Consider the following 9,001-nt stretch of genomic DNA (forward strand, 5'->3'; position numbering starts at 1 on the left):
CAGGTGCATCCAGCTGGCTCTTGGTCCCTCACCCTCCCCTGTAGTTCACAGGCAGAAACAAGACCCACAGGCCCCATTCTGTTCCCTCTGCATCTCACACCCTCGCTGGGATTAAGAGGTGAGTGTGGCCTGACACTTCCATCTCCCCAGAGAGTGGCTTTCTGGAGCCCATGCCTTTACCCACAGAATTCAAGTGTGGATCTGCAGGGCCCTCTGTTCTCACCCCTTCAGTTGTGAGACAACCAAGGCTCGGAGAGGGTGTGCCCAAGTCCGTGACTCTCAAGTGATGGGTCCAGGACTGGAACTCCACTCTTTTTTTCTCTCTCTCTCTCTTTTTTTAAAATTATTTATTGCTTAAAGTATTACAAAGAGTATTACATATGTCTCCTTTTTTCCCCCCGTGGAACTCCGCTCTTGCTGAATCCACAGAGCCTTCTGGATGCTTCTACCTGGCTGCACCACAGAATCTCTAGGCCTCAGCACCAGAGTGCAGAGCTCTGAGGGCTGAGCCGCAGGGGGCTGTGTTTTTTTTTATTATAAAATAAGTTTATTGCTGATAACTTTACATAATTTACTCCCGATATTTGATGTTACAAATTTTAGGGTCTTTGAGATATGCAGGATCCTTGTATGTAACTGGCATAAATCCCATTATTTGTGCTCTCTTAATAGCTTTTGTGATTTCTCTTTGTTTCTTCCCACAAAGACCTGTTATGTGCCTTCCATGAATGCATCCAGTAAATGGAGAAATAAACTGGGACAAAAGCTGTACATTCTTATAATCTACACGTTTTCCACACAAGACACACTTTAAGAGGCTCCTTTTAAGGATTTTCTATTGGAATAGGCTGCTTATATTGTGAACAACTTCTCCACAGCACTGCTCGGGCTCCTGGGTTTGGGCAGCGGACGGCGGCCGTCAGGAAGCAGGTAAACTTTCTCCTCCCCGGACCACTGCAAAGAGCACCCACAAAAGCCATGGTTCCCCGGTCCTCCCTTCAGGAGGCTGTATTTTTATAATGCTCCTTAGATGGTCCCATCCACCGCTGTGGGAGCCCTGGCTAATCCAGAGTCTTCCCTGGACAGAGGAGGTTAAGGCTCAGAGCAGTAATGGGTCACCCCAAGGACAGTCCCTGGGACCATCCCTACTGGAGGGCACTGCCCGCCTGTGACGTGGTGAACGGGGAGAGAGGTTGGGAACTGGGACCTTTGGTGACTCACAGGAGGCTCTGCCCATTGCCTCCCCAGAACGAGGTTGCCATCAACTTACTGAGTAGACTGTGGGAGTGGGTGGGCATGATTTCATCAGAGGAAGTGGCCTTGGTCTTTTGGAGATGGAAGCAGCAGACCAACTTCCTTTTCAATCCGTTTCTTCCCCAATCCTAACAGGTTTCTTCTCCATTTCTCCCACAGCCAGCCAGGCAGCCCCCGCCTCTCTCTGTGTCTGCTTTTCATACCCTTCCCGCTAGGCCCGAGAAGAGAAGTTTCAAATTTTTATGGAAGTCTCTTATCTGACTCAGCCACAAAACATCCATTGCCTCATTTCAGCTTTACAACATTCTGTGGTGGGTGTATTGTCATCTCCATTTTACAGTTGAGAAGGGAAGTTGAGGCACAGAGCTTACTGTCACTCAGTCCTCTGGGCTGTGAAAGATGCTTGGGTGGTCTGGCCGGCGTGGCTCAGTGGTTGAGCGTTGACCTATGAACCAGGAGGTTTTGGTTTGATTCCCAGTCAGGGCACATGCCTAGCTTTCTGGCTCAATCCCCAATGTGGGGTGTGCAGGTGGCAGCCGATCAATTGATGTTTCTATCTCTCTCTCCCTCTCCTTTTCTTTCTGAATTCAATAAAAAATATATATATTTTTTAAAAATTTAAAAAATAAAATCTCAAATTTAAAAATTGAGCTAAATATTTGAATAGATATTTTGTCAAAGCAGATATATTGGTAACTAATACGCATGAGAAGATGTGTAATATCATTAGTCACTGGGGAAATGCCACAATGAGGTGTCATTAAACATCTATTAAATGACTAAAATTAAAAGATCAACCAGACTACCTGTCAGCAAGGATGTGGAGCAACTGGAACTCTCAGACACCACAGGGGGAATGTGAAATGGCACAAGCACTTTGGCCGTGACCTAGTCACACCGCTCACAGGTATCGCAGTGTTGACCAGCTACGCCAGCATCGCCTGGGCACTTGTAAGACATGCTAATTCTCAGGTCCCACCTTGACCGCTGAGGTTGAGAACCACTGCTCTCGGAGTTTGATCGAGGGCCTGCCTGTGTGTTCCTTTAATTTTCACAGCAGTTCTGTGAGATGCAGGATTTTATTCTCACCTTACAGAGAAAGAAACAGAGACTCCAAGAGTTACCTCACTCCAATTTCCTCTATTCCTCTGGAGTTTGAACCACCCTCAGGTCTCTGTGCCTCATGAGCTAGATGCTTAACCGAATGATTGCTCCCAGACCCCTCACAGTTTAACCTCCCTCCCCTCTCCTCTCCTCCCACAGCCTTTCGCGGAGAAAGTTGTTCATCTGTGCTTCCTTCAGCTGCTACTCATCAAGGTCTGGGGAAGCAAAGGAGAGGGATGCGGTCCCTGAGGTGGGGCAGGCCACGGGAGCCATGGCAGTGACAAGCCTTCTCTGAAGGACAGGAAAGGAGGAGAGACTAGTGGCAAAGTCTTGGTCCCTGGCCTTCCTCATAGACTGTGCGCCTCTGCTGACATCACCCTCTTTACTTCATCCTGTTTTCCATCAGGGCAGGGGACGCGGAGAGGGTTCGTCTGGCCCTGGGTGGGCGCAAGCCTGCAGTGAGCCCTCCAGGAATTAGTGTCCAGCTGGGAAAGGAAGACTCGCCGTGTGAAACAAGTAGAGGGAGGCCCAGACCCCAGCAACTTAGAGCTGAAACAGGCAAGGATGACCCTCCCACTTCCTGGGTGCTGGGAGCTTTGCAATTGTATTAAAGATCTTTTCTTATTCGCTATATCCTATTTTTTAATGTTTCTTTTATATTTTTAAATTTATTTTTGAAAGTATTACAGATGTCCCCTTTTTTTGTCCCCCCGCATTGGCCCCCTCCTCCCGACATCCTCCTTAGCCTTTGCCACACTATGGTCTGTGTCTATGGGCTATGCATATATGCATATAAATTTCCCTGTTAATCTCTCCTCCCCAACCCCCACCCCCATTTTCCCTCTGAAATTCATCAGTCTGTTCATGGTTCTATGTCTCTGGATCTAGTTTCTTCATCAGTTTATTTTATTCATTAGATTCCACATAGGAGTGAGATCACGTGATACTTATCTTTCTCCTACCAGCAATACATTAAAAAGATCATACCCCATGACCTTTATTTGTTCCGGGGATGCAAGGCTGGTACAATATTCACAAATCAACAAATGTGATACATCACATAAACAAATTGGAAGACAAAAATCACATGATCATATCAATTGATGTAGAAAAAACACTCGACAAAATCCGACACCCTTTTTTGATAAAAACTCTCAGCAAAGTGGGAATAGAGGGATCATACCTCAACATAATAAAGGCCATATATGACAAACCTACAGCCAACATCATACTCAATGGGCAAAAACGAAAACCAGTTCCCCTGAGAACAAAAATGTTCGCTGTGTTCTTGTGGTTTTCTTTGTTGTTTTTAAAAAATATATTTTTATTGATTTCAGAGAGGAAGGGAGAGGGAGAGAGAGATAGAAAGATCAATGATAAGAGAGAATCATTGTTGGGTTGCCTCTTGCATGCCTCACACTGGGGATCGAGCCTGCAAACCAGGCATGTGCCCTGACCAGGAATCAAACGTGACCTCCGGGTTCAAAGGTCGATGCTCAACCAGCCGGGCTATTTGCTGTATTCCTGATGCTCTGACATCCAGGGCCTCACTGACCAGGAAGAGATTGCTCCTCCCAGGGCTACCTAATTCTCAGACATAGCAATGGACTTGCCCAGGAGCATGCCTTTCATATGCAAACCTACCAGTCCACAGCTCAGACTTCCATCCACCTCCTCTATCTGGCTCTTGGGCTCCTGGAGGCTAATATTCGTCTGCTTAGTCACCCATGGCCAACCAGATACCAGGCAACGCGGGACAGCCCTAGTCCCCAGAGCCTGCAGAAAGTATTCAAACTAGCCACTCCTAACCCTGCCCACCCTGTCTCGTCTTCCCTTTCTCTCGGAAACGAAGACAAAGCCTGCTGTCCATGTTCCCCCTGTTCCCTCTGCCTCCTGACCGACCCTGGTGCCCAGGCCGTGCCTCTTGTTTTTAGGGATCTGTGAGTATAAACTTCTTTCCTTGTGACAGTTTTTTTTATGTCTGTGAGTCTTACCATAACATGATTAAAACAAATCTAGGGTATATTTTTGAAAGATCAGACAGAGGCCGAAAACCAGGACTACAGGCTTTGTTAGAGGAGAAGGACCTGCTGGGCTGTCTTGAAAGGGGAGGACAGCAGCACGGGCAGAGGTGGGCACGCCTTTTGAGGGGTGGAATGGGGGCTTAGTGTACTTGGCGCACACTGATTGGTGGCTTAATGTATGGTCCATATAGGAACAAGGGCTTAGGGCAGTGGTCTGCAAACTGCGGCTCGTGAGCCACATGTGGCTCTTTGGCCCCTTGAGTGTGGCTCTTTCACAAAATACCCGGGCAGAGGTGAGCACGCCTTTCGAGGGGCGGAATGGGGGCTTAGTGTACTTGGCGCACACTGATTGGTGGCTTAATGTATGGTCGCAGTTTGCCGACCACTGGCTTAGGGTATTTGGCAGGTGTGGATTGGTGGTCCAATGTATAGTCCATATAAGGTACATGGTTAGTCACTCAGGTATTTCCGGGCTGCAGGTTATGTCATACTCCGACCACCAGTTGAGGGAAGGGAGGATCTATCAATTTTCAAATATCACAACTCTCCCAGCAGCCTCAGGAGCTAGGCAGGGTCTAGACCAGTGGTTCTCAACCTTCTAGCCCTTTAAATACAGTTCCTCATGTTGTGACCCAACCATAAAATTATTTTGTTGCTACTTCATAACTGTAATGTTGCTACTGTTATGAATCGTAATGTAAATATCTGATATGCAGGATGGTCTTAGGCAACCCCTGTGAAAGGGGTCTAGCAGGACCAAAGGGGTCGCGACCCACAGGTTGAGAGCCGCTGGTCTAGACGTTAATGGTCCTCATTTACGCAGGAGGAAACTGAAGTCCTGAGTGAAATTATGAATCTCAACTGAGGCCATATGGCCAGTAATTGTCTGCTGTGGTGCTGGGGCTGAGCCCAGAGTCCACGTTCTCCACTGCTTTCCCACCAGTGACAGGAGTCCTCTGGGCCATAAAACAACCAAGGGTTCCTTTTTCCGTGTTGTATTCCTGCCGCACAGAGAAGATGTTTGAGGACCGCCTGGGGTACGGCTCATGGAGCTTTGGGCCTTGTCACCTGGCACAGGGTGTGGGGCACTCAGTGCTGACCCATGTGTATGGGAGGAGGGGAGAGGTCTTCAAAGGGTGGGCATCAGGTGATAGTGATCCATGCAGCTTTCCAGGCAGCGGGCAGTGCTTTCTGGGTTACCTCATTCTGTCCTCACGCAGACCCTAAGGGAGATACTGTTATTATGTCCGCTTTACAGATAAGAACACAGGCCAGGGAAGGCAAGTCATTCGCTCCAGCTGTCTGACTCAGAGCCCGCCATCTGCAGTTTCTGCCTCTGTCATAGTCACAAGTTTCCTTTGTCATGTGACTGAGACTTTCTCGCATTTCAGCTTTCTTCTCATGCCACGGGGCTGCATTTCAGCTCTAGTTCAGTCTGACAAATGCGGATTGAGGTTCTAGAAGGTGAGATCAGAGGGCTGAGAACCAGCAAGCAAAGGGTGACTCCTGACTTTGCTGAGCTCCCAGACTGGGAGAAGAGAGGGAGCCTCACAAAGAAGGGAACAGGAGATCGCTGTCTCCCCCCTCAGATCTGTGCGGTGCTGGTCAGTATCCAACAAACAGCTTTCCAGAAAGAGGTGCTGACTTGTAGCATCTGCCAATTTCCATGGTGTAGGAACTTCCTCAGCACCGGTTTAACTCCTGCATGGACTGAGTGATTGTGTCCTCCCCCCCGCCCCACTCCCACCCCTAAATTCATATGTTGAAGCTTTAACCCCCAGGATGGCTATATTTGGAGATAATTAAGGTTAAATGAAGTCATGGGGGGAGCAGGGGTACTGGCTGATCCAGTAGGAATAGGTCCTCATATGAAGTGACACCAGAATGCTCCTGATCCAATAGAATTTGGGTTCTCATAAGAAACTGCTTTCACTCTTTCTCTGTTTGAGGATAAACCATGTGAGCACATTGCGCTACCCTCAAGCCAAGGAAAGAGGCCTCAGAATGAAACCTACCCTGCTGGCCCTCTGACCTTGGACTTCCCATCCATGTGAGAGCATAAGCCACCCCATTTGTGGTATTGTTATGAAAGTCAAAACAGACTAATGTAACTACCAGTGTGAGGTCATTGAATGTAGAGCTGGGAAGAAATGCACAGTAGTCACTATATAGTATTCCCACCATGCAGATATAATAGCATAATTAACCTCAAGTGCATAGATAATACTAAACTATGGTAAAATAAGTAGGAAGCGATGAGCTTCCTTCATTTTTGATATAATTTATCTGTAATTTTATATTTCATTTTTCTTTAACTATTTTAAAGTGTACACTGGCATTAAGTACTTTCACATTGTCATGTGCGTATTATTTAATTTAATAATGGCTGTGTTTGACAACAGGCTCACCATAGTCTTCTATGCCAACAAGGGCATATCCCCCAGAGCTTTATGGCAATTGGGTCCTGTCCCCTTGGGGCAGGCTGTGGGGAAAAGCACTCTGTGGGGTCAGAAGGGTGTTAGTGATGAGATCCCTCATTACAGGTTAGGAGTGTTACTGGTGTTGAGTGGTATGAGTTATTTTAAAAAAATATTTTTTATTGATTTCAAAGAGAGGAAGAGAAAGGGAGAGAGAGATAGAAACATCAATGATGAGAGAGAATCATTGATCAGCTGCATCCTGCACTCCCCCCACCGGGGATTAAGCCTGCAACCCCGGCATGTGCTCTGATCAGGAGTTGAACCATGACCTCCTGGTTCATGGGACTCTCAACCACTGAGCCACATCAACCAGGTTGTCTAAGTAAGTTCTTTATACATTTTGGATATTAACCCCTTGTTGGGGCTGCTGTTTGCAAAGATCTCCCATACAGTTGGTTGCCTTTTTGTTTTGATGGTGATTTTTTTGCTATGCAGAAACTTTTTAGTTTAATATAGTCCCATCTATTTATTTTTGCCTTTACTTCCCTTGCCTTTAGTATCCTTCAATGGATGATTGGATAAGGAAGATGTTGTACATACCTATATATATAAAAGCCTAAGCAACCGAATGACTGAATGACTGGGCAACCGGTCGCTATGATGTGCATTGACCACCAGGGGGCAGACCCTCTATGCAGGAGCTGCCTCCTGGTGTTCAGTGCGCTCCCACAGCCAACCTCCCATGGCCGGCCAACCTCTTGCAGTCTCTCCCCACTGCCCCCCTGGCTGCCCCAACTGGCCCCTATGGGGAGTGGGCGAGACAGCCCCAATTGGCCCCCAATCGCCAGCCAAGCCAAGGAACCCCACCCATGCATGGATTCGTGCACCAGGCCTCTAGTATATACAATAGAATACTACTCAGCCATAAAAAAAAGATGAAATGCTTCCCCTTGTGATAATATGGGTGGATCCTGAGCCTCTATGCAGGAGCTGCCTCCTGGTGTTCAGTGCGCTCCCACAGCCAACCTCCCATGGCCGGCCAACCTCTTGCAGTCTCTCCCCACTGACCCCCTGGCTGCCCCTGATTGGCCTTGATGGGGACTGGGTGAGACGGCCCCAATTGGCCCCCGATCGCCGGCCAAGCCGAGGAACCCCACCCATGCATGGATTCATGCACCAGGCCTCTAGTATATACAATAGAATACTATTCAGCCATAAAAAAAAGATGAAATGCTTCCCCTTGTGACAATATGGGTGGATCCTGAGCACATGCTAAACAAAACAAATCAGGCAAAAAAGTAAAGAACCGTATGATTTCACACATATGTGGAATATAAAACTGAAAGTAACAAATGAACAAACAAGACAAACAAAAACTCATAGACACAGGCAACAGTATGGTGGTTACCTGAAGGAAAGGGAGGTAGGTACATAGTAAAGGGTAATGGGTTCAAATATATTATGATGGGAGATTTGACTTAGGGTGGTAGGCACACAATGCAATATATAGATGATGTATCATAGATGATGTACACTAGAAATCTATATCATCTTACTAACCAATGTCACCCTAATAAATTTAATGAACAACAACAACAAAAGACTTACTAGGCCTCGGGTCAGGGTAGGACCCCTCTTGCCTGACTCTAGGGATGGTGCGGATCCCAGTGCCTGTTAAGGACCCCTCCCTGCACAGATCTCTCCCCTCCTCTGCGTCTGGATTCTGGTAACTACTCCCTAGGCAGTGAGGTGGAAGAGCAGACTTGTTGGACTGGCCTTGGGCCACCGTAGTGTCTCTTCGAATGTTCCCGCCCCTGCCCGCCCCTTCCTTTATAACGATCCCCCTTAGGATGTCTTCTCATTGCCTTTGTCTGGGGGAGCCAGGCGCACAGTCAGGGCCTGCCCTGCTTCCAGACTGGATAAAGGCCAGTGGAGTGTGAACTCGATGTTGGCAAAAGTGTGGTGGATACAAAGGGAAACGGCTCAGCGGCCCTTTGTTGTTGTTTTTTATTCCAGAAAACCCTGCTGTAGGAGAGGAGAGCCACCATGTAGCCTGGGAAATTAGACAGGAAGGAAAGGGGTTTATAGTCAACCGAAGAAATTGTGTATTATATTTTTTCACTCTTGGACCTGAGGTGCATGGGATAAAACAATCTGCCGTAACAAACAACCGCCCATGCCCGTGTTTAACGATGCAGG

General features: G+C 47.5%; 1 pseudogene; it reads right to left on the minus strand.

Moving 5' to 3' along the window:
• Nucleotides 1-537: 537 nt before the first annotated feature.
• Nucleotides 538-994, minus strand: LOC102244487 (annotated as a pseudogene).
• Nucleotides 995-9,001: the final 8,007 nt, after the last annotated feature.

This window comes from Myotis brandtii, unplaced genomic scaffold, assembly GCF_000412655.1.
Source record: "Myotis brandtii unplaced genomic scaffold, ASM41265v1 scaffold1441, whole genome shotgun sequence".
In the NCBI taxonomy this organism is placed as follows: domain Eukaryota; kingdom Metazoa; phylum Chordata; class Mammalia; order Chiroptera; family Vespertilionidae; genus Myotis; species Myotis brandtii.